This window comes from Peromyscus eremicus, chromosome 7, assembly GCF_949786415.1.
Source record: "Peromyscus eremicus chromosome 7, PerEre_H2_v1, whole genome shotgun sequence".
Classification (NCBI taxonomy): domain Eukaryota; kingdom Metazoa; phylum Chordata; class Mammalia; order Rodentia; family Cricetidae; genus Peromyscus; species Peromyscus eremicus.
Window position 1 is genome coordinate 20,196,589 of NC_081422.1, and position 27,448 is coordinate 20,224,036.

The window sequence follows — 27,448 nt, forward strand, 5'->3', positions numbered from 1 at the left end:
TTGAAGTTATGCCAGGAAATTTTTATGTGGATAAGAAATTGTGATGCATTAAATCTTTTACAGTCTTGATTCAGTTCCCATCCCATCGCTCTTTCCTAATTATGTCCTTCCACATCATCCAATATTTCTAGAATTACCATACATCTCAGTTCATCCAAAATAGTGGCAGTTTGTACCTGTTGTTCCTGTATAATTATTAATAGATGCTTTTCTTTCTTAAAACCATTCTGTTTTGGGTGACAGATCAAACAGCTACTCTAAATACAGTGTCTTATATTTCTACAATGAAATTCAGTGACAACATTAAGAGACTTCAACAATGAAATACCAATTAGAAGATGTCCCAATTTGAATACAAACTAATTCTCAACATGAATTTTCTTGGAAAAAATTAAAGTTCAATGATTAAAGTACAAAGATATCAAAGTCCAAATTCATATTCTCTTTTACCCATGTGATTTAAAGTTCAAAGAAAATTGATGTCCAAGATCCACCCTGATTTTCTTTTTCAATTCATTCCTGTGTTTGTTTGTTTGTTTGTTTGTTTGTTTCCTAATGTTCCCAGACCATGGACAAAATGTCAGAATCAAGATGTCCAAAAAATAGGTTCTGTCTTCCAAATGAGAGTTTTGAATGGGTGATAAAATAAAGTATTATAGGAGGGAATTAAAACAATACCTTTGCCATCAGCAAATACAATTTATATTTGCAAGCAAGGGAGTCTACAGATAATAATCCAGTGTGGCCTTCCTCATATGTGGCATCTACCATTTACCAACATCTATATTCTACCTCTCTTCTAGTCACAATTATACTATATATTTCTCAGCCTGTCTTTTAATTAACTGTAAGTCATGTGATTGGGGTAACCACTACAGTCATGGGATTGAGTTTTAACAAATGAATGTGCAAAGTCAAGTGCACCCTCAAACATACACCCCAAACTTCTCATGAGTATTTCTTTCATGTTTACAAGCTTAATAGACAAGGCAGTAGCCTTAGCAATCCCATAGACAGGAAGACACCAAATATCTGAAATACTGTATGGAACAGAGCCCACTTCTCTGCCACTACCCCCATCAAACAGGCACATGAGTAAGAAAGGAATATTTTTTGGTTTTGGTAAGTTACTGAACTGCTGGAAGTGGTCTACTGTAATGTGTCATAGTTTATCTTTTATTACTATAACAAAACACCTAACACTGCATACTTTATGCAGAGATTTTTTTTCTGCAGAGATAATTTGTTTTTTAATTCACAGTTCTGGAGGTCCAAGAGCAAGTTGTCAACCTTTGCTTCTAGTGTGGGTGGCATCATAAGGTGTAACAAAAGTAGAAGCCAGGGATCCTGCTGAGAAAGTTAACATACTTCATTACAACCTGGTCTCATGGCAACTAATCCAGTATAGTCCCACCAAAATGATAATTTATTCCTGAAGAAGAGTTTACTCACTCTCAAAGATTTATCATCCTTTAAGAGCTTCCACGGACAGTTACATTGGGACCAAGATTTCACCATAAAGTTTTATTGAACAAAGTACACATCCAAATCACAGCACAGCAGTTGACTCCCCTGGCTGATATTGAAAGACCTAGAAGTCTTGATTTACCCAATGGGCAAACCAAACTGAAACAGAGACAGTCTGTCTGTGCTAAACATGCTAAATTTTCAACATTCAAAATGGTCAGGCTATGCCCCATTTTTTCCTAAGTTAGGAATGAGGAAACATTTTCTCACCAGAGGCAAAAGTAAAACCCTACCTGGACAGAAACAACTTCTCCACAAAAACTGTGGTTTTTATTTCAAGTGCCTCTTTTCTTGATCTCTGGAGATTTTTCCCTTTGCTCCACTACACACCAGATTCTATTTGCCACTTCTCCAAACACATCCTCTAGCTTCCTGAGCAGGTGCAAAGCAAAAGGAATCAATATCCTTCCTCCTCTCCTCTGTCCAAGTGTGGAAGGCCAGCCAGCCAGTTCCCTCTAGGCATGACTGCTAGAGGTGACAGAGAACCAGGAGTCTTGACAACTCTTCTCACATGCTCCACATTCAAATGGTCAGACTCTTCTTTCTTCATTGTATACATTGGCTTTTCTTACAGGACATCTGTGTCTTCCCCTATTCCTAACTCCCAAAGTCCACATCCACTATGAACCTACTTTCTTTTCCTTGCCTTTATTTGAAAATAAGTAAGAAAGGCTCAGATCCTAACCACCCCCAAGAATAATTGTGAGGCAGAGTGCTTCAATGGGCCTGTCATAGCCAAACACAAACTATGTTTTGAGTGATACTATGCTACCACAGCTTTTGACCCATGCTGGGCCACCTCCTGGACTAAGCAGTTTAGACAGCAGTGGACACCTGATGAGTGTTCATCCATAGACTAGTGAGTAAACTATGACTAAAAGACCTAGTCAATGAATGGGAACAGAAAATTCAAATGCAAGGGAGTACAATGACTCCTCTCAATCCTTAAGGCATCAGGGCCCATGAGTAAGCAGAGGAGGTCAGCTGATGGAGACAGGACAATAGGGCAGTGTATAAAGCACAAATGTGAGAGGAAGAGAAAGGAATAGAGAGGGAGAGGGGGCAGTTTGGAGGAAGCCAACTACAAAGGTATCATGGATCCCACAGCTGCTTGGTTCTTTCCATCTACTGGACAGTGTTCTAATCTACCATTACAATAACAGCCTTTCATTGGGCCCATCTCAAAGGGGTAGCTGCCCGGCTGCACTAACACAAGGTTCCTTTCTGGACTCCATCATGAGACTGCAGCAGAAATCCCCTGGAAAAAATGGTTGCACCAGTTTTTCTCTTTTCCTACCTAAATTATCAGATGCCTAAAACTACAAACTTTGGGAGAAGGCATGAATAAATGATGGCACTTTAGAAGATTTGCACTTTGAGAGAAAGTCAATTAAGCCGGGGAAATGTTTGAGATATTTTTCAGAATACAGGGAGGGCTTGCAGATTATAGTAGAGAAGTTGCCTATGGCAAAACTCACACCAGACTGAAGAGTCTTCCAGACCACAAGAGGTAATGAGTTTCCTCAAGAACACCATACTGGTGAAAAGTGAGTTTACTTTTTCTTTTGCCAGGAAAGGGAGAGCAAAAGCTAGTCCCCATTGTCACCCTGTGACCTGGGAAGGAAACCAATTCCTTTTGCTACGGGATGCTGAAGTGTATATGAGACTCTTCTGTGAATAATAACTAAGGCTCTGAGCACAAGAGCCCATAAACAAGACCTGATATGAGTTAGGACTCAGAACCATTATCATCAAGACTCTCTGATGCCCCTAAGTAAAGGAGCAGTTACTTACCCTGACAGAGCTGTAACAGCAAGAGGCTTTGTGTATAACCCCAAAGCAGAGTAAATGGAGGAGGACCAAGAAAGAGGACATACTCATAAGCCACACCCTGGAATGGATGGTAAAATACTAGGGACAAGACTAGGAGATGTGGACCCCATTTAAGATAACCCAAACCATCTAGTGCCTCAAAAGAAAGGCCGATACTTACAGACTCTCTAAGCACCTCCTTCCCAGGCCTTCAATAACGACTTTGGGTGAAGTGGGGAGATAGTTCAATTGGCAATAAGCTTGATCACACCATGCAAACATGAGAAACTGAGTTCAATCCCCAGTACCCATATTAAAAGACAGATGTGTAGATCCCTATAAGTCACTGACCAGCCATCCCAATCTAATCAGCAAGCCCCAGGTGTCAGCAAGAGAGCTTACCTCAAAACAGAAAAAATGTGGATGACTCTTCAGGAATGACACCCAAGGCTGAGTCGTCTCCACATGTAGGAGTACACACACAGAAAGAGAAAGAAAGAGATTTGGGAAACAGAAGCGAGAAGCTGAAGGGGACAGGCAATTGGCCCAGTTAATCCATCAGCCTAAGCAATGCAGATCTGGGGGCGATGTCTCTGTCCCAGTGCAGAGACACAAGTCCCCATGACCCACGTGAGTCAGCTGAGAAGTGGAGTCATCTTTCTTTCTAAAGATTTCCCTGTCACCCCAGGAGCAAAAAGGATGATTGATTTCCTCTGGAAATAAGGAAAAGGTTATTCCGGACATTAACAGAGCTATGGCTCTTCCAATAAGCAGAGTCAAGAGATTATAAAACAAGTGTTACCCTGTTCAGCAATGTCCTTGTCATGCAGTTTCCTGCTCATGTTTCAGAATACAATCAAGACAGTGTGGCTTTCAGTCAGCAACACTTTATGAAAAGGAGGCACTCCAGAGCCTGCACGGAAATTGAACAATGGGGGCCTGCCTATCTGAAATGGGGAAGGTCCATTTGTTTAATCAAAAGTTTCATGTCTTTGTGGTCAATAGCATGGGAAGCTACAGTATCTGGCCGTGCCATGAGTGGGAGGTGTGAAATGATACTTATCTACCCCAAGTGAGTTCCCTTTATTCCAGAGTGAGGAATCACCGGGAGAAAGGTGGGTTTGGGAAGTGTGTGGAATTTTTTGCTCTTTTGGCTATGTCTGGAGGAATACATGGACAGAGATTTGGAATTCTTGTTCCTCTTCTACTGAGTATGCAGCTTAGGGGATTGCAGGTCCCCTCCCACCTCACAGAGCTCCTTAGACCATCGAGCCTATCACTATAGTTCTCACAGCCTCACCTCAGGAACTCTGACACAAATGGATGGAAACCATGAAGTTGGAAAATGTCAGCGTTCTTCACCCATGAGAGGTGACATCACTCCACAAAGGGTGAACTCCCACCAACATGGAGCAGAGACGGATATGGATACACAGCTATGCTGGCATATGGTATGAATCTTTGCAGTACCCACCATCAGGAACAGCATTATCCACACTTGCCTAGCAGATGGGACACTACAAGGAGGTAAGTTGTTATGTTGTGTGAGAATACTCACAGTGATAAAAGCAGGAACAGGAGGAGAGGCAAAAGACTGAGTCAGCCAAACATGCTTCCTTCCCAGAGGTTACAAGCAACTGTGAGCACAGGGCAGCGTCAGTCACGTGCTTTTTGTTATGTTTTGTTTTGGTTTTTGTTTTTTCCTTGATCCAGTTCCCATGGATTCCAGTTTAAACCCTGGTTTAAATTCAGGCCCTTCTATGTCTATTAGGTAGCAGGACTGCTTTATCTGTTGCTGTCAAAACTAACACAGACGGAGAAATGGGTGCCTGGTCTCCAGTCACCAAAGAGCTGGGTAGAATGACCTAGAAGAGGGGGCAATCCCGTGCACAACAGGCCTCTCACAGCTATGGGTAAAAAGGAAATCAACCACTCAAGAGGAACTAGACAAACATGGCCTGCATAGGCTACCCTACTTAACATCGTGGGCCAAGTTCCCCGGGGAAATGAGATCCACTCTGCACCTGGGGAGATGATTCATCCCACCATCCTCCACACCCGGACTTCCTCAATGCAGTAGCGGACACAGTTACTGATGGACCATACCCTCTGGAAATCATTGAGGAGGAAGCATCCTCTACGGTTGGGTGGAGGTGAAACTCGCTGAAGTATGGATTAGACAATGCAACAATTCAAGAAAAACAAGAAAATGATTCAAAGGGAGAAAATGCAGGCCCTGTCACTGACAGTGCTCTCGACTAGTTGTTCTGAAATGCAGATGTGATGACTTCAGACCCTGTGAAACCCGCTGCCCCTTCCTCAGTGTCCTGCATCCTGCCTCAGCTCATACATTTAGCAAATTACTGCAGGAGTTTCCAAACAGCCATCTCACCTTACATTTCCCTACCTGATGGCTTTCAGGACAGTCTTTCTTTACAAATATTCGAATTTGTCACTCTACTCCCCACTTTTAGAAATACTCCACAGCTTCCATCACCCTAGAGGCGAAAGTCTCGGGGCTTTGCAGGCTTTAAAACACCATCCATTTATTCATTCATTCAAAAAATACTTACTGACTATATCCTCTCTACCAACTACTATTAAAAGTCCAAGGAGATGACAGTAAAGCACAAAACAAAAGTCTGTGGCTTTAGAAAGTCACTTTTTCGGGCAAAACCCTTACCCTGACTATTCAGCCTCTTGGATACCCTATAGTCACCAGTGTGGCAATTGGCTTCTATCAGCTCTTGGAAACCAGCCACTCACATCTCTCTCTAACTCTGTATCCAAAGCCATTGCTTTGGCAGCTTGACCTCAGTCATGGTGGGAGGTCGCTAACCACTTGCTAGCATGCCCTCCTTACATCCAACAAGATACAACCACTTCACCCTCAAAAATCTCCCAAATGAATGTATACCTCCCTGTGCCTGAGCATATGTGCTCTGTGCACAGAATCTCTCTTCCTTGTCTGCCTGTGAAACATGTCTTCAAGCCTCAACTTTGAAAATATCATCTGTGTGAAGCAGCTTTGGCCCCCAGGGTAGAGCTGACTCCTCTGCAGCCTGCACAGACCTGGAAATTCTTCAGCACTCACCTCCTCTTGCGGTCACCTTCTGCTATACTGCACATTTCTCAAAGCTCCTAACCGCAAATTTCCTGGCCCAGCTTTTGGACCACTCTAAAATAAATTCTTATTGAATAAATTTGAAGCTAAGAGGGAAATTATCTTATTTTAACAGCTTTCTTCAGACTTCATTTTTGGAATCAATTGTGGACTAAGATGAGCCCGGAGCCCAAATTGTGGAAATGACCACGAGATTTATAAAGTATAGGACCATGAACCACTGAGTGCTATATTTATTCCATGTCTATGAAAAGTATACAATACAAATTCTTGTATGATGAGTGACAGAGTTGGGGGATACTGAGGAACATGGCTGAGTCTTATGACTTTGCTCATGGGTACAGGCTGGGAGGATGTGAGCAACATGCAAGGTGACCCCTTGAGGCAGTTGAGATGCCCCCCTTATTCTCAGGCACTTCAATATGTAGTCCTCAATAGGTGTTGCTATGTGGGGAGGCTTAGGAATTGTGGCCTTGCTGGAGGAAGGAAGTCACTGGTTGGGGGTGTGGCTTTGTGATTAAAGTCTCCGCCCACAGCTTGTCTTCTCCATTTCCTGATTGTGGTTTCTGATGAGTGCTTTCAGCTGCTGCTGCTGCCATGCCTGGTGCTCACTTTCAGGCTTCCCTGCTGTGACGGTGACAGACTATCACCCCTCTGGAGCTGTATGCCCAAATAAAGCCTTCGCTCTATAAGTGACTTTGGTCATGGTTTTATCAGAGCAGTTAAAAAATACATCCTTGACTGAGTCCACTCAGTGGAATAAAAGGCCAAGAGCCAGGTGGCATCACAAATCATAAGTCCCCTGGGAATTTATAGAAATCCTGAAGAGGCTTTCGTCTTTCCGATTCCTTATGTCAGTGTTCTTCTGGCTCAAGCTGTTGACAATGGACAGTGAGGCACTGTGAGACTGAGGAAGGAAGCCAACACTTCCACAGTGTGGTCCTAGGTATCAGAAAGACCTGGAGATTCTTGTGATGTGGGTCAGAAGAGCTTACCAAGTCATCAGGACAAAGGTGACTCCATCTAAGCCAGAATGAACCAGATTTGCCTCAAGCTAACATCAAAAGGCCAGGTGTTTTCCTGAAGCTAAAGTCTCCGGTTGACATCTTAGTCAGAAAAGAATGTAATGGATGGACAGATGCTAATATTGTGAGTGGCTTCGTGGAAGTGTGACAGGCCAGGACCAAGGTCCAGAGCTGCTACAGACACACCTGGAGAAGAGGCAGGAAGGCAGCACTATAGGAAACAGCAGAAAACACAACCTGTTCCTCATCAGTCAAGTTTCCCTGAGCACAGCAGCAGGAATTTGCACCCAGCCCTTCAGATGACAACTGATGAGAAGCTAAAGCTGCAACAATTTGTACCAACCAAGACCATTGTGAAGACCTGGCAAAAGTCCAAATGCCCCACACTTCTTTCACTGAGTTCAGAAGTTATGTGCGAACTTCCCAGGAACAGAAATCCCAGGACTGAATTTGATAGAGTACTGAACATTTACATTGAGGGGCCTGTGGGCATTCTAGCCACAACCAGCAGAGTGACATTAGGGAAGTGTTTGTCTGTGCCGGTTTGGCTCATACATAATATAGAAGCAATAATGTTGCCTGCCAGGTTTTTCTAGTAGGAATTAAATGGATTAAGTTTTTGAATAGAGTGGTGTCATGTCTGAACTCTGGCCATGCTAAAATCCATCCTGTTAAAGGGTTGCTCCAGGAGATTGAAAGGAAATTTAAGGACACAGCCTGAGGGAGGATGCTGTGCTGAGGAAGTGTCACTTGTAATGTCCCCAGATGGGATGCTTGGAATTATACAAGGACCCAAATCAAAGGTGGATATAGGCTACTTTATCTCATTGCTTAAACTATATGAAAATCGCAAGGGCTAGCTAGCTTGCTTCATGGAACTCCCAGTGACAGTCTCTGGAAACCCTGGGAATGAGAAGTAGGGGAGACGAAGGGTAGGAGAGGAATTGTGAAGGAGCAGGTGAAAACACTCTATCCCTCTGACCTACAGAGACCCATGCCCCATGTGGACAGGACAGGCACAGACCACACCTACTCCATCCCCACTTATGATGACACTGCCTTCAGGACTAAATAGATTATCAGGCCTTATTTTCCTCTATTCTTCTGGCTCCTCTCTCAGCATAGAGGCCTTGATAAGAATCCAGTCCTGGGTCCTACTTCCTCTGCTATCTCTTTATCTGGCTTGACACACTGTGCCTTAATTATCTATTTAATTGCCTGCATCTACTCCCTACAGCTACAGGCAGGACTTCCATCTTCATCCCTGTGGCGTCCTCATCTTGAGACAATAGTGGACCTTTTTGCATATTTATTGGATGAATGAATAAATGAGTGAGTGAGCAAAACTCTTGACAATATAATTCATGCCTAGCCCCATGAATAAGCAATTAAAGGTCAGAGTGACTGGATGAGCCCTAGCCACTGAAAACATAGTCCATGTACAGGAACATTGTCTAATCTCCCTCAGAGGCTCATTAGAAATGCACTCTCAGACTGAAACCAACCTTGCACACTAAACAAGATCCCTGCGTTGGGTCCCATATCCACTAAAGTTTCAGAAGATCTATCCTAAGGGTCGTGTCCTTGAAAGAGAGAGAGTGCTTCCTGTGCCCAATATGCAAAAGCCAATGGAACAAATGAACTGGAAGTACAAATGCCTCTGAAATGGGGCCATGGACCTATGTCCCTTATCTATCTACTCTGTACCCCATAACTATCTACCCTACACCCCATAACCATGTACCCTATATTCCACACTGGCCTAAAGGACCCCAAGTTAAAATAAGGAATCAAACTTCCTACACAATCCAGTATGTCCTGGGGCCTCCATCTGCACCAAGTCATTCCTTTAGCAACACCTGGCTGCTCCTGTTAAGGAAGAATAAGGACCAGCAGGGACAATGACGCTGCCATGGTTGTCTGCCATGACAATGACAGGCCCAATTTTGTCTGAAGAAGCACAATAGCCTTTTATTATAGGATTTCAATGGCATGAACTTGCCAATGGACCAGGAAGAGACAAAAGGCAAGGCATCCTGGGAATGGCAAATCTTATTTTAACAGCCAGTGTTCCCATCTCCCCCGCCTGAGCCCACTACCTTCCTCAGGAACTCTGTAGGTTCTTCAGGGAGAGGTGTAGACAACAAGACCCATTAAATGTTTTGTAACAACTTTTAGGGGAGTAGAAAAGGGTGAGGGCAGAGAAATACAGCATTGCCCATGCTAGGAGACAGGTTTTCCTGAAGCCCAAGCTTAACATCGTTGCCAAATTCATTGGCTACTTAGCTAGCTTATCTTTTCTGGGTCTCATTCTGTGATCTGCAAAATGTCAGTGCTGAATTTGCCACATGAACAAATAGATGGTGAAATAAAATTAACTGAGGTGTATGCAAGTACACAGCATTGCACTGGACACATGCATAGCAAGTGTTAGTTCAGAAAGTTGTTCATATTGTCCACCAACTAGTATTTCATCTATCCATAGCACCCCTGAGAAAGGTTGAAGGTATGGTTCCTCTCAAGATGTCTGTATTTTGGGAGGGATTCCAAAGCAATCAAGGCTTCTGATACAAAGGGAATAACCTCTAATGGTAGAAACAACATAGGGGGGCTGGGATCTTGAGGTCACTGAGTGCAGATGAGTCGAGTCCCATTTCCAGGTGGGTGGAGCTAGAAAGGTAAAATCAGACAGGAGATGAGGCCTGAGTAGATGGGGCTGCCAGAAGGTGAAAACTTAAGATTGCAATGCCTAATTGAAAGCACAGTGATGGCTCCTGATTCTGAACCCAACACAGAAGAGCATAACCACACCCATTCTTTACAGGTAGCCTTGAGAGAAGGCAATGAAGGAAAAGGGCTTCTAGAAAGAGCTCAGCAGCCAGGCCCCATGACTCAGAGCAAGTTCACTGCTCTAGTAGGAGTGGAGGTAGGGGAAGAGATATTGAAGTCAAAGGCACAAGCCTCATGAAGTTTTGACAGGTGACAGAAGACTCCTATTAAGGACAAACCATAGGAGCCCAAGGACCACAGAAGATAGGACCCAGGAACCAAAAGGTAGGGGCAGCTAGAAAGGAAATGTCTGTGCCATCAAACCAGGACACTTGAATTCCTGTGATATAACTACACCACAGGGCATGTGCAAGGCTTCCTGAGAGCTGGTCAGCAGCCATAAATATGTCCTCCCCAATCTGTGGGAGTGTCCATATGTTCCTGCTGAGAACTAGAATATGTAGCAGGTGCAGCCATCGAGAAAGAGCTAGAAAGCTCAAAGGACAAAACACGGTTGTTCTCAAGGAAAGATTTTTAGTGCTATTAGACAGAAAGCAAACAATGAGGTTGCAAGCAGAAAGTGTGTCTTCTGGGAATAACTAAAAGGAGCACAAACCCTTCTTTAGAGGTAGAACATGTGGGATCTCATCCACTTTGATAGGCATGTCTCTGTAGCAAGTCTTTCTCTGTCCTACCAGCCAGTTCCCAAATCACAACAAGGAGATGTATGAATTATGAAAGCTCAATCGATGGCTTAGGCTTGTGTTTTAGCTAGCTCTTATAACTTAAACTGTCCATTTCTATTAGTCTATGTGCTTCCCTGAGACTCGTTTACCTCATCTACATACTATCCATCTTGCTTTCCTCTGCATCTCATGGTATCTCCCTGGCATCTCCACCTTCTTCTTCCCAGTATCCTCTCTGCTCTGAAATTCCTGCCTAGCTATTGGCCACTCAGCTTTTCATTAAACTAATCGAAGTGACACATCTTCACAGTGTACAAAATGATTATTCCACAACATTTCCTCCTTTTTGTCTAAATAAAAAGGTAAGGTTTTAACTCTAACATAGTAAAACTATAAACAATAGGAACAATTATCAGGTAAGAATTACATTCACAATGTCTAGTTCATATGTATTTGGCAAATTGGGAGAAAATACTCTATTATATATCTTATCTTGATGAATTTAAAGTTTTATACTTAAATCATTTTTATCATAACTTGTATTACAATCTTAAAACTGTTTTTTAGACATCAAAATATTTTCTTAAACAATTTAAGCTTGCATGTTTCTCAACCTTATACACTTTACATCTCTTAGGTAAGTTTCTTTTTTGAATTTGGTGACAAGGAAAACTGTACAACTGTTACTATCTAGTCTTTAATCCCCATAAGAGCTACAGGAAAGATAAAATATTACCTGACTAAACAGGAAGTGGAGAGAAAGCAACTTCCAAAACTATTGAAATGATGGAAACATCTGGCTGCCTAGACAGCCACCCCAAGATTCCTCTGCAATTTTAGGGCATCCATCTTTTACCTACAGGCCTAGAATATCTGACAGACATTTCTGTAAAGCATGAATTTTGAAGGACTGTCCTACCTTGTCTTAGTAAAGTTCAGCAGTTGCTTTCTTTTGTGTCTTGCATGTTCAGATTGGATGGCATACTGTCAGCAGCTCAGGCAAAGGCAGTTTCTTGCCCAAATGGCTAGTTTTTGCCACAAAGAAAGCAAACTCAAAATGGAGGTTCTTTGATGTCCATCGTCCTTTTTGAAGTAAATTGGTGCTTCCAGGAGAAGAGGTGTCTCACTGTCAAAAAAAGCCTTATGTTATTGAAGCATTTTAAATTCCATATTCTGTAAGTCTTTGAAATGTTTGAACAACCAAAAACCACCCATCCCACCACTTGGGAATGTGGATGTTGTGTTCCCTAGACTGTTTTCTATTGTCTGAGGGTACCAGAATCTTTAGGGGGCCCTAAGAAAATTAGGATAATGGTCAAGTCCTGGCTAGAATAGTCTGTGAGGCTGGACCATCTCAGCTAGCAGCCTTGAAGCTGTTCTGGGTGCAAAATATTGAGGAAACTATACAGAGGTGCTGTGAGATGTCCTGTGTGCTGTGAATATATGTTGCTATGGTTGATTGATAAATAAAACGCTGATTGGCCAGTAGCCAGGCGGGAAGGATAGTGTAGGCGGGACAAGGAGAGAGAAGAATACTGGTTGGAAGAAGGCTGAGGCAGAGAGACACTGCCAGCCACTGCCATGGGGAGCAGGATGTAAAGTACCAGTAAGCCACAAGCCACATGGCAAGGTATAGATCTATAGAAATGGGTTAATTTAAGATATAAGAACTAGATAGCTAGAAGCCTGAGCCATTAGGCCTAACAGTTTAAATAATACAAGCTTCTGTGTGTTTATTTGAGTCTGAGTGGCTGCTGGGCAGAACTGGAGATAACTCCAGCTACACAGAGGCACTTTGAGAAGCTGAATCACTTGGGTTACCCATTTTCATTGCTGCCTGCCCCCTCAATCTGAAAACACATAAACTTTCAAAGGTACCATACATATCTGCATTAACACAAGTATAGACTGTATATTGTACACAAGCCAGCCCAAGATGATTTTTTGTTTTGTGTTTGAGCAGGTAAAATATACATCACCTATCTTGTAGTTTTCTAGGTTTATTTCTTTATGTCTGTAGTCATGATTTTCAGAGTTTTTCCCCTGATCAAATCTGATCTCTATCAACTTGGAATGAATCCACAGCCTTGGAGTAGATCAGAGTGACATGTAAATCTCATCCTTTTGACCAGGAAGAAATAGTTTTCTCTCTGTGGGCCTCAACAGAACCCATCCTCAGTGGCCTGGCAGAATACTATAACATTACCCCATTAGGAGTAGAGAGTAGTTACATTCTTAGGATACACCCTGAAATGGAAGAACAGATCTGGTACACTTCCTCCATGATTCCAAAGATGTTCTCCAGAAGGGATTCTTGCCTGTGCTGGAGTTCCAGTCACCCCTCCACATACAGCCTTTAGGAGAAGGTACTCATTTAGGAGGAGATAAAGAATCAGGGCCTCCTTCTGACAGAGCCTCCAGCCAGGACAGAACCAAAGGTATTTCCTGCTTCTGACCAAGGAAGAGAATTGCAACTGTTCACTTTTGTTGTACCTGCCCTAAACTACCTGACCAGTTTCTATGTCCTCATCATGACAATGGGTCAAGGTGGTCCTATGCCTGGTGCCACTTCCCACAGTTGGACAGACATCATCTGAATCATCAGGGAGATGGGATTATTCAGCTGCCAGGTGACTATAGAACATATCTGGACTTGGAAAGTCCTGAGAGACACAAGTGGGACCACTGGCCAACAAGGAAAACTGATTTAACAGAAAGCAAAGGTCAGTCAATATTACAAAATGTAGAGCTTCGTATTGTGGGACATGCTAAATAACAGAATCTTATTTTGTAAGTGCATGTCACACACACACATACACACACACACACACACACACACACACACACACACACACACTCCCTAGTGGCAGGATGATGTGAATAGGGGTTTCTTCATAATTCCTTTCTGTTTCCTAGATGTTCCATAATGAACACACATCACACTTGTAATGAAGGTCTCTTTTGTGAATGCTAGGGAGCAAATCCTGACAAATTTGTGACCACAGAACTGTAACATGGCTTATCTACAACTCAGTGTGCCTCTAGGAATATAGTCTCTCCAGACACAGACAGCCCCTGCTTCACTCCTGAAGTGAGTTCACTCATATTCACTTCACAACATTCTCATTAAGGCTTGTGGATTATACAGCCCAGTTCTGTGACCAAACCCTCATGGCACGGTATTTAATGAATGTGTAGACTTTGGTTTTTAACAAGAGTTGAGGAGGGGGCCAAGCTCCTGGATGTACATGTGACACAAACTCTAGGGAGCAGAAAAAGGAAGGACTGAGTTGGGAAATTAAGACCAACATCAACATGAAGGTGAGGAAGGGCAGTGCTCTCGTAGGAAGACTTCCAAGGATGCCTCAGGGACTTTGGTGCCAGAGCCACACCAGGCTATGACTGAGTGCATAGCTCTTCTTCCTTCCATGGGCAGGTGATGGGCACCGAATCTGCCTGGAGCACTTCCCAGTGGTGGTCCCCCTGGGGGTCCAGCTGAATGTGTCTTATCTATATCCTCTCACCTACAAATGGAAAGAACAAACCCCCTCTCAAATCCATAGTGGTGACAGCTTATAAGGTGTCTTAAAGGTGCAGTGTGTGGTTGAGAACCCTCCCTCAATACCCCTTTGTAGCAGGCTTTTTCTTTGGGGCCACCATCCAGCTCCTAAATCGTGACACAGAGACTTGTTATTAGTTACGAATGCTCAGCCTTAGCTTAGCTCTCGTTTTAATCTGTTTCTTTCTACCTATGTTTTGCCTCAGGGCTTTTTACCTTTCTTTCTTTCTGTCTGTCCCACTTTCACTGCTTCTTGTGTCTGTCTGTTTGGCAAGCTGCCTGGCTTCTGGCCCCAGACATGTCCCTCTCTTCATTCCTTGATCTCTTCAATCTCTTCTCTCGTTCTTCTTGAGCCTAGATTTCTCCTCCTATTTATTCTCTCTGTCTACCAGTCCCGCCTATCCCTATCCTGCTTAGCTATTGGCTACTCAGCTTTTTATTAGACCAGTCAGGTGCCTTAGGAAAGCAAGGTGAAATAGCAACAAATATTTACATAATTAAACAAATGCAGCATAAACAAATGCAACATACTTTACACAGCTAAAGTAATATTCCACAACATAAACAAATTAACCCATCTTTACATAGTTAAAATAATATTCCACAACACCCCTTCCCTACCATTCAAACAACTTTAAGCAGTAGATAGGAGTAGATGTTATTCAATGTTTCCTGTCACCTTAACACATACTGAGACAGATCAACTTACAGAGGAAAAGGTTTTACTGAGGCTCACAGTTTGGGAGGTATTTGTCTGTGACTGAGGGTTGCTGCCTGATGTCTTTCTGTATGCTGTGAATATATGTTGTTCTTATTGGTTGATAAGTAAAGCTGCATTGGCCTATGACAAGGCAGCTTAGAGGCAGGTGGGAAATCTAAGGAGAGAGACAGGAAGAAATGCAGAGGCGGGACAGGCGCCAGCCGCCACCAAAGGAGAAGCAAGATGCCAGCAGACCGGTAAAGCCACGGTATATGTGGCAAAACATAGATTAATAGAAATGGGTTAATTTAAGATATAAGAGCTATCTAGCAAGAAGCCTGATCCATAGGCCATACAGTTTGCAAATAATATAAGCCTCTGTGTGTTTACTTAGGATCAAGTGGCTGCAAGACATGGGAAGGGGAGATTCATCCCAACTGCCGGACTGGAGAAACCTTCCTGCTCTAGATGGTCACATTGCTTTGGGCCTGCAGCAAGACAACTAGTCATGGTAAATGTAAGTGGCCTAGCAAAGCTGTGCAGCTCTGTGTGAAAGAGAAGAGGAACGAAGAGGTCACACAATCCATTCTACCTGTACACCCCCAATGACCAGGAGACCTCCCTCTAGGTAGGCCACACCTCTGAGAGTTTCTGCCACCTTGAAGTAGCACCAAACTGAGGACAAGGCATTAGCATGTGGGCTTTGGGGATGTTCTCCAGCCCCAAGCTACAAAGGTGGCGTTGCAAGGGCAGACACCAGGAGCTCTCCCAGAGAATCTGGGAGGGGAAGCACAAACAGAGCATGATGGACAAAGGGCTTCTGTGCATGGTCAGGGAAAAGGACATGTCCTTTGTGAGAGCCAAGGTTATGCTTTAAGTTTTAATTACTATGCCTGAAAAAAAAAATCCATAAAACAAAATGCCTCCAACCAGTAAACCTCTTGCCCAAGGACAGATACTTCCTGAGTGGCTGGAGGCTGTTGTTCATCTAAGACAAGGAGACACATGTTTTCACTTCCCTAAACAAGTTTGGTTGACCCAACTGCACAGATGTGCTCAATCAGATATAGGCAGAAGGTACATAGGCAAGGAGCCCCAGAATGGGCCTGGCCAGAGTCCATCATTCTGGCCAGTATTTAATTTAAGCTTGCTTCAAATTTGGCTCCAAATTGTGGTAGTGCTCCTGTTCTTGCCTGGTGGGATTGACAAATTGTCTGTGAAATGAGAATATTCCAGAGGCTCAGTCCCTCACGTGCTCTTGCTTTCCCCCTTCTTTACTACCCCAAAGGCAAGTTGTACCCTAAGGTTGCCCTTGCCCCCAAACATGGGTATGATGGGCTGGAGTCAGGAAGGCTGTGAGCAACAGACTCATACATCAGCTTTCACCTCATCACTGATAAGCTGGGTAAGAGATTTCATCTTTCGTGCCTTGACTTCTCTGTCTGTCAAATGTCCTTAAATGTCATCTTCTTGTTCTTTATAAAGGGCATAATGTGGACATTTAATAAAAGTTTCTCCTTCTTCCTCTTTTACTAGTAAAGAGAGAATTACTGCCATATTTGACAGCAGTGGATTCTCTGGACTCTAGCGTCTAAAGACTAGAATATGCAATAATATTCATTGCATTTATCTGTTGGAGTACAGACATTCTTCTCTGGTTAAGCATGAAATATATGAACTTGGCCATGTTGTAGTTTTGTCAGGAGACCCAACCCAGGTCACCAAGATGCAAGGCCACCAGGCAGGCAGCATTTCCACCCTGTGTTCTCTCATAAAAGGGAAGGAAAAGAGTTATAATAATCTAAATGTAATTGGCTCCAACAAGCTCATAGGGAGTGACCCTATTGGAAGGTGTGGCCTTGTTGAAGGAAGTGTGTCACTGTGGAGGTGGGCTTTGAGGTCTCTTTTGTTTAAGCTTTGCTTGGTGTCACAGTCCACTTCCTGTTGCCTGCAAGATGGAGGAATCTCAATTACCTCTGCAGCACTCTATCTGTCTGCATGCCACCATGCTCCTCGCCATGAAGATAATGGACTGAACCTCTGAAACTATAAGTGAGCCACCCAAATTAAATGTTTTCCTTATAAGAGTTGCTGTGGTCATGGTGTCTTTTCACAGCAACAGAAACCCTAACTAAGACAGGGCTTTTATGTTATCTTCCCTCCAACACACACACACACACACACACACACACACACACACACACACACACTTCCTTTAACCAGATACGTTGAGTACTTGTCAAACTCTGAAATGCCACTAGGGTGTTTGAACTTCACTGAGAACAACAAATTACAAATCAAAACACCTTGAACATTCTTGGCATATTTTCTTCTTTATTTCATTTCCACCCTGTGATACAGGTTTTTGGTCCCCACTCAGTTAACACAGAAGCAGGCTGGCAGAGGGATGGCACAGAAGAAGGAAACAGAAGGCTAATAGAGCACCTGGGCGGCCCTTCCAAAGGGCATGTGGCATCATCTGAATTCACAGAGCAGGCCTTGGAGGCCCACACACCAATCCCCTGGTCAAGGCTGGAAGTTGGCATGGATAGGATGTTGACTCCTTTTAGTCTTATCTCCAAACTCACACCCTTGTCACTGTATTCACTGACCTAGGCAACCATGTTGAGCCTAAAAAACTCCAGACACTCTGAAACCCAAAGCTGAGCAAAGAAAGCATGGTCTCTTCCCTTAGAGAGCTCACAGACCAGAAGAGGAGAAAATACAACAGTAAGTTAACAACAAAAGTGAAATCATATTATGCTAAACCATTTGAGGAAACATTTCTATGATGCTGTGTGAGATGACCTCCAAAATCCTGGGCCAGGAGCTCTAAGCCAAGGTACCTGTTGCATTAGACCAGGTACCCAAGGTGCTTCCTTTTCTAGGTTAAGACCTGAAAAAAAATGCTCTGTCCCCCAATCTCCCAGATGCTTGTGTGTGTGTGTGTGTGTGTGTGTGTGTGTGTGTGTGTGTGCTCAGTATGGAATTGGCCTTCTCTAAATGAAGCAGATGACTTTAGGTACAGTTAATCAGCCATAAAGAACAAATAAGAGCCTAAGTGTGGTCTATTGGAAACAGAGTGACTATGACCACAGAGGGCCTTAAAGCGAAGCCATTCTATGAAAACAGACTTGGGCTGAACATAAGAGCCATTGTCTGCATATGGCAGGCGCCGTCATCACCCAGTTCCTCAGGCTAGAGTAGCAACATAACCTACTCTAAAGACCTGGGGCTGCAAAGGAAATTTTCTCCACTTCAGCCACTGAAAATATATTTGTTGCCAACAGCAAGATTCTTCCTCCTCTTCCTTAATTCTGTCTGGGAACACATGAAGGGGAGAGTTTGACAAGGCAAGCCACTAGGAAAGGCAGCTTACTTCTGAGGTGGAATCCCAATGTCTTAGTCCATTTCAAAGTCTAGAAAATCTCAGGTCAGGTATTTTTTAAAGAAGGAGTTTAATCTGGCTCAGGCTTCTGGGGGTTCAAAGGTATGGCACGGGGCTCTAGCTCTGGTGAAGGCACAAGGTTTGAGGTCAATGCTCTGCCCTTTGAAGGGGTCAATGCTCTCTCTGGAATAGGTCAGGCCATACAGCGCTGGGTTAATTCACATGAGAGCAGGTGACGTTAAGTGAGTCTGGAACTTCCCCTGAATTTTGAATGTGCTGCTGCCGCTCAGGTGTGCGCTGCTGCCGCTCAGGTGTGCGCTGCTGCCGCTCAGGTGTGCACTGCTGCCACTCAGGTGTGCACTGCTGCCGCTCAGGTGTGCGCTGCTGCCGTTCAAGTGTGCGCTGCTGCCGCTCAGGTGTGTGCTGCTGCCGCTCAGGTGTGTGCTGCTGCCATTTCTTTCAGATCCTGCCATCTCGAGCACCATCACACTGGGGACCACGCTTCCAGTGCATAGAAAGTGGCAGTGCACATTCAAACTTTGTCCAAACCATGCTACATAGGAGGAGACACTGGGGCCTAACTGTAATGCCTGAAACTGCTCAGCCGACTGTAAATGGGGCTGAGCAGACAATAAGAACTGGGTCCTCAATGCCATAACCATGCTACCAATTAGTTCAATTGCTTCAAAAATGTCTCAGGTAATCAAGTTCTTTAAACCAGTTTGAGTTGGAGATGGCCTCTTTTTTTTAATATAAAATGTATTTTAGCTAACATAGAAGAGTAAATTTTAGTTTTTGGAACTAAAACTATGATTGGTCTATAATTTCAGTCACAGAAATCTCCAAAGATCTTCTGCCCAGATCAAAAGTCCTTCTGAAGTAAAATTTTAACTGACTACAACATACATACAAAATACTTACAACGTTGAAGCAAGCAATTTGATGGATTACACTGAGGAAGGACACCCATCCAACCACTGTGCAAATACCTCTCTTCATCCCAGAACCCTGCTAAGACACTGCCCCACCCACATCCCTAAAGGAAGGGACAAGGAAAGTCAGAAAAAGAAGAACCCTCTGAGCCAATCCTGGCAGCCCAGAGAAGGCTCTGGAAACACAATGACCACATTCATTTCCTGGACTGCCACAGACACCACAAACCAGGTGCTCAAAGCACCAAGGTTTACTGTTATCCAGGTCTGAGGCTGTTGCAGAAGGCCCAGGACCCCTTGGAAGTGTCTAGCGAGAGTCCGTCTTGGGCCTCTTGCAACACCATTATCTGTAGACATCCCTTGGCTCAGGCTACCTCAGTCCAGCCTCCGCCTCTGTTTTCACATCTTCCTATGCTGTGTCACTGTAGGACATGCTTATGTGTCTCTGTGTCCTCATTTCTCTCATCCCAGAGGACACCAGTAGCACTGGAGTAAGGCCCACCCTACTCCAGTAAACCTCAGACTCCTTGTGATAAGCAGATATTCTCACTCCCAAATAAACTAACATATTTTCCTTTTAATGGGTGCAGGGGACAAAAACTCAGTCCATGACAACTAAACATAATATCCTGATGAATAAAAAGAAACATCAGAAAGTTTCAGTAATAAAGAAGATAGAGAGGACTTTCAGTCAATAATAACACCATCACTATTGGTTCATCAGTTCCGGCAAGCATACCACAGCAAAGTAAGACACAGGTGATGGGAACTGGGGAGAGAGAAGCATGAGAATGCTGTGCCCTCTTCATAATTTCTCCATAAGTCCAATGCTATCCTAAAATTAAAAGTTTATTTTAAAAAGGAGAGTCTTTAGGTTGGGAGTTCAAGGACAGTTGAAAAGTCTCTTGTAGAGAAGTCTGCTGTGTCCTTGGCCCCTCGTCGGTGTCTTGTGAATGTGGATGTCAGAGAAAGGTGGCTGACAAATGAACAGAAATAGATTGCATTTTATGTGTTATTATAGAACCTTCCCATGGCTATCTCTTTCTATATCTCTTTCATGTATTTAGCTAGAGATAGATAACAGAAAGATGTCAGTCTAGATTTAGTCTTTACATAAGATACTTTAGCTCTATGAATCTTTGTACTGACTGCCACCTCCATCCTACAAATGATCAACCTGGGACTCAGAGACAAGCCACTGGCTCAAAAACAGGGCATCCAAGGTGGGAACCACATGATATCAGCCCAGCTCTCGGCCATGGCTTTCCCATCACACTCTGCAGCCCTCATTACCCAGTAAATGCTCTCCAGCCTCTAACTTCACTATTTATCTTGTTCCAGTTATGAATGAACAAACTAAAGTCTTGGCAGGTGGGCAAGTGGTCACCAAAACCAAATAGGGGAAAATCGGACAACAGGCTTTGAGATGGGGACTTTAAAATGCAAAAAGTTACTTAATAACCCGTCAGCTATGTGCCATGAGGAGAAGGGAGGAGGATCATAGAGGAGGTAGACTAAGAGAAGGAGAGGGAGGTTGAGGGGGGAAGAAAAGAGAGGTGGGGTAGGGAGAAGGCAATTGGAAGTTAGTGGGAGGTGGATCAAAGGACCTTGCTTTTCCAGCAAACAGTTTCTTGAGAAACTGGGTCTTCACCTGTCCTTCCCCGCAACTCCAGCCTCTCTTTCATGTTTCTCTCTCTAAAAACAGTTGGAGGAAAGATAGACAAACAGAGAAAGGAAAGGACAGAGGAGGGAGAGAAGGAAGAAGAAGACAGATCTCCAAATAGGTCTTCTATTTCCTGTCACTCGGCAGGAGCAAAGTGTTGAGAGTTTCACAATGTAATTAACTAGAAAACCACACCAGAGAATAATCTCTATCCTCTTTGTCTAGGAAAATTCCATGTGTTTTCCTCTATGACTGGGTTATTGGCCTGGGCAAGCATCTTTGTGTTTGATTTTATTTTATTTTTTTATTTTTTTATTTTTTTATTTTTTTGGTTTTTTGAGACAGGGTTTCTCTGTGTAGCTTTGCGCCTTTCCTGGAACTCACTTGGTAGTCCAGGCTGGCCTCGAACTCACAGAGATCCACCTGGCTCTGCCTCCCGAGTGCTGGGATTAAAGGCGTGCGCCACCACCGCCCGGCTGTGTTTGATTTTATAAAGGTAACACACATGAGAAAGAAGCTGAAATGTTGCTGTGATCACTTCTCCCTGTTCAACAGTCATTAAAAACAAAGAACAATTAAAACGGATGGGAAGATGATGTGCTGTGTGTGCTATACATGCTTCTGGGGGAGAAAAGTGGTGGTCAAACTTACTCAGCTGTGAACACTGCAAGTTATAATAATGCTGGCCAGCAAGACATGCCCACTTATGCAATAGTGGCATGAGCATCATGGAGTAGCAGGCCACTTTCTGATTGGATTAAAATCCTGCTCCACAAGATGAAACTCATACCTGGCACCACTCTGGGGCTAAAAGCCTATGCAGTAATTTGAATGGGAATGATTCCCATATGTTCTTCACAGCCATAGAACAGTAACTAAGACAGAAGTTGGTACCAGTGAGTGAGATATTGTTGTGACAAGCCTGATTATGCTGTTGTTTGGAGGAATATGGAAGACTTTGGACTCGAAAAGTGGTTGAACTCTTTAAGCAGGACTTAATGGGCCATGTTAGTGGGATCATGGAAGACCGTAGTGCTGAAGGCAAAGTCAACTATGCAAACCCATCTCAAGAGCTTTCAGAGGGGAAACATACTAGCAAGGGGCCTAGACACAATTCTTGTGATATTTTGGCAAAGAATGGTTTTTGCCCTTGTCCTGAAATTTTTCTAGAGGATAAGTTGAAGAACTTTGGCTTAATGTTGTCTACAGATGAGACTTCAAGAAATCCTTTTATTGCCTTGCCATGTGGTTATTAGTGATCACTCTTACAAAGATCTACAAGAAGAAAAAGAGCAAATGGGGCAAGAAGGAGCACAAAATATAGTTTCAGAGGAAAGAGTGTGGCTGTGTGTCTTCCTCCAGATCGTTGGCTGCATTGGTCCACAAGGGTAGAGGGAACAGGGTTCAAGATGGCTGTGGGTATGAACTGAGACAGCCCTCTGGGAGACAGATTTTGATGAATCAGTTCAACTTTATTCCAGAGTATAAGGAATATATAGGATTGGGGAGCCTGGGGACAAACCCTAATTTGCACTAAGAGGCACACTCCTACCACAAGGCTTAGTCTGTGGCAGCGGGGTCCTATAGCAGAGCCCCTAGCACAAGTCTTCTCAGAAGGGATCTGTGCCAAGGGTCAAGCTAAAGTTGAATCAGGCATCATCAGGTTTAGAGACAGATTTTAGATAAGGTCAGTCCTCCATGCCCAGGGACATCCTCCAGATAAGGCCAGGTAGAGGCAGGAAGCTTTGCTGGAGGGAGGGAGCTCCATTTTGCTGAGCTATTGAGATAAGCTGCCAGACCATGGGAAGAAAGAAACCTCTACCAGTCAGCAAAAAACACCTGACAAAAGAGAACCAGGAAATGCCATATTGGAGCCAAACTCTGTGCTCAAGGAGATGAGAAGTTTAAAGAAAGCCTGATGCTAAATGAAATTAAGGGAAATCCTGCTACCTGTGAAAGGAAAAGGTTTGAGAGGTTTTCTAGGCCAGAACAACAATGGAAAGCTTATTCATATGTAATTCAAGTATGGGACCAGATTCTAGCCCCAGCAGGCAGAAGAACTTGGCAGCTTAGGACATATGGTTCTGGATTAGGATTTAGAAAGATAACAGGAAATGGGTTATGACATTTTCTTCCATAGTTAAGGAAAGCCACCGAGGTCAGGCAGACAGCAGGGGAGTCATTGCACGAAGGCCCAGAGAGACCATTACCTGAAGCTGTGAAGGTATAGCCTGGATTGCCTTGGAGACCTCAATGTGGGATATGCCCAAACCGTGGGATACCTGCCAAGAAGATCTGCTGACAAGGCACGGAACTGGCCCAAGAGAGAGAAGTGTGTTGCAGTCATCAAAGCTAGAAGGCGTTGGAGATCTGAAGAATGCTTCGACATTAGACATACAGATAGGGGATTTGAAGTTTGTCCTGCTCGTTTTCAATCTTTCTTTGGTCCAGTGTTTCCTCATCGTGCCTTCCCTCCCTTCGGGAACAATAATGTCTATCTTGTGCCGTTGTTTGCCGGAAGTATGTGATGTGCACTTGATTCTGATTTTATAGGGGGTTATAATTAAGAGATCACCCTGAGTCTCTGAAGAGACTTGAGACTTTTAACCTTAAGGCAACATGGAGACTGAAGGACTGTGAGCACTTTTGAAGTTGGACAGAATGCATTTTTGTTACAGGGAGCTTAACACAGAGGACCACTCAGACACAGGTTACAGCCAATTGAAAGTCTGTATTCCATCCAGATGAGATCACAGTCAAGTGTTCGGGGACCTATGTGTAGCCTTGAGTCTCCAGAATATGGAGTTTTTAAGGACAGAAATCACTTCCTGGTATCTTGTTTGGCAACTGAAGGGGAACTTGACAGATGTTAGCAGTTTGAAGCAATCAGTTTTAACAGAAGCTATGAAAAGTTAGCTAGGACATCCTGACCTTTGCTTTCTAGAATAGAGCTGGATAGTTTCCCTTGGGATTCTCCATGAAGGAGATCAGATTCTAATTAAACCTGGAATCGCTTCAGCAAGAATACAAGATGGAGGAACCTCTGTACTGTCTTGCCCCAGTCAAATTCCTCATTGGGTTTATGGGCACAAGTCAAATAGTTGACTCATCCTGTCCTAGGAGGACTTGGTTGGCCCTAAGGACCAGTAGCTTAACTGAGTTTATTCTCTGATGCAATTGGTCATGCAGTTGAGGATGCAGGATCCCACCACTAGCCCAATCAGGGTAAGAATCAACAGTCTAGCTAATGCTGACAGTAAGGTGGTCAGTCATGGAGACCAGATGAACAGAGAGTGATACCAATCATCTGATTTATGCCCCCTTCTTCCCTGTCTTTGAGGTTTTCCCTGACCATGGCAAGTTTTCCTTCATTGTGCCTGATGATTGGCATAGAAACAGAAGATTATCTTAAAGCCATACATAATCTGTCTTCTTTCATCAAGAGAGGATCTAAGCCTCCTTGATTGCAGAGCCACTTCTGCTGAAGACTCTACTTGCTTCTCTAGTCTGGATATGGCATCCTCTCATATCTTTAAGTCTTGGTCCACTTGTTTACATCATTCTTTCGAGTTTTTATTACTGACCCTGAGAGCCAATGTTCCTATGGCTGTTGCCCCAGCAACGCCAGCTCCAACAAGGAGTGAAATGAGGATAGGTCAGCTCCCTTTTCCTGCTGTAGCCTGGGGTCCATGTTAAAGTGTGTCCTTCCTTCTTTCCCACTATATAAGTACACTAGGGGCATAATGTGTACTAGGACACACAGAAGGGGCTTACAGTTTTGAAAAGCCTCAGAGGAGGCACAGTTAGTTAAAACACTTGTGCCTGCTCTCCAAGTAGTCTCAGAGCCCACAGAATAAAGCTGCAGATGAGAAGAATTGACCTGGAAAGTGGAATGTCGAACACTGAGATAGAGCCAGACTTCTAGGTAAGAAGTCCTGGATACCAGGCAGGTTCTAGCTCCCTGCAGGCCTATCACTGTTAGCTTAGGCTGTTCCCAGTTACAGTTGTTTTTATTTACTGGTGCACTGATTGCCTAGCTGTTCCCTAGCCCTATGTAGTAAGAGGGTTGAGGGTTAAAGCTCAGCCAGCAATGCTGACATAGTCCCTGCTGGAAGTGATTAAGCAAATGGTGAACCTTGGCAGAGGTAGAGAGTACGGAATTTCCAGTCCCAGTGCCTGTGGAGCCTAGGTTGGTAACAATTTGGTGCTGGTTGGTGCCAATCTTGTGGAAGGGAGCATTGGTTAGGGTGCTCCCCTCAAGAGAGCCTCAATAGATTGTGGGGCTGTCAGGAACAGTTTTTGCCCTAAAGTTAATTGGTCAGTTTCTTTTGCCAGCAGGCAGTGGTGGTTATGGCCCTACACATGTCATCTATCTAGCTGCAACTGGGTCAAGTCTCTTGGACAAATATGCCACTAGTCTTTTCCAGGGTCCCATGGTTTGCATGAGGATTCACTTGGCAATGCCTCTGAACTCATCCACATACACGTGGAAGGGCCAGGGCAGACAGTAGGGCCTTTTTCAAGGCTTCTAAGCCCCCCATAATTTCAGATGGAGTGGCACTATTAGGAGGTGTGGCCTTGTTGGGGTGGTTATGGCCTTGTTGGAGGAGTTGTGTTACTGTTGGGGCAGGCTTTGAGGTTTTCCATGCTCAGGATACTTCCCAATGTCTTGGTTGACTTCCTGTTGCCTTCTGATCAAGATGTAGCCAGCACCAAGTCTTCTTGCATGCTGCCATGCTCCCCACCATGGTGATAATGGACTGAACCTCTGAAACTGTAAGGTGCCACTTCCATTAAATGGTTTCCTTTATTAGAATTGCCATGTGTCTCTTGAGTTGGTCATGGTATCTCTTTACAGCAATAAAAACCCTAACTAAGACACCATCTAAGTCTGTTCTCTCAGGTAAGGGTACAGCACACTGTCTCTACTTCTCTATAGAATATAGGTCAGTCTTACAGGTGACAACATCCTTTCATAGAAACGAAGTCACTAAAACAGGAACAAGGAACATTCTAACGTGCACACACAGTAAACCTGAAAGTGGAGCTCGAATTTTGCCCAGGAAACAAAACAGCAAATAAACCTGATCCATCAACATTATGGTCTTCAGACCAATGAGGGAATGTTATCTTAGGCTGTGAAATAGAGAAGTATGAAATCTCAGAGGCCTGAAGGAAGAGGAAGGGGTATGCTGTTGTGCTCTATGCTGTCATTTGGAAGCACCTGAAATGCTATAAGCTAACACATAAGCCACATGAGGGTATCTTTATTAGTTCAGTCTCCTGCTGCAAGTACCAAAAACTCAACTCAAAATCACATGAACAATACAATGTGTTGACTCAGTTACTGGATTTTTTGTAGTAGAGCTGCCACAGTCCTGGCTTCACCGAGCAGCACTCCAACCAACCACTCAGGTTCTTTCAAGATCGCCTTTCATCTCCTTCTTTCAGTAAATTGGCTCCATGCTTAGCTGGAGTTTCTTCACCAGACAGGTAAGTCAGCCACTGGCTTGTGACTGAAGAAGAAAGGGGACTTTCCTCTCTCAGTGTCCACTGACCTCACTTGGTTCACATTTCCATCTCCAGATTCTTTCATTCATTCACTCATACCATCATTTGTTAAACATACACGTGCTGAATGTGTGTAATGTACTGTTTTAGCTAGGATGCTTTGTGAGAAGGTAAGTCTACTTGGCTCATGGTTTCAGAGAGTTTGAATTCATCATGGTTGGGAAGGCAAGTCAGCAGGGACATCTCCATCTGTGGTGGCAGGAGAATACACCAGTGGCTTCTTTATATGGTGCAGACCAGGAAGGAAAGAATGTGGCTGAACCAGAAGCAGGTATAACCAATGCCTTACTCCTCCTGACATACTCTACTGGCCAGGCTCCATCTCCCACTTCACAGGTATCAAAATAGCACCACAATTCAGGAAACAGTTGCTCAAAATGTAAGCCTGTGGTAGACATTGAAGATTCAACAGTACAAGTTAATATTCACTGAAGAAGAAAAGATGTCGTAAGAAGGGACAAGGTCATTGCAAGGGAAGCTATTTTATGTACAATGTCAGGGGCAGTGTCTAATAAAGTAATATTTGAACAAATACCTAAAGGATATCAGAAGAACATCTTATTTGTAGGAAGGAACAACACAGATTTGGGATAGAATGAATTTTAAAGCCCTAGGAGAATAAGATGTCATCATGTTTAAGACACTACAAAGAAAGCCCTGCATCTAGCATAGATGAAACAAAGGATCATGTG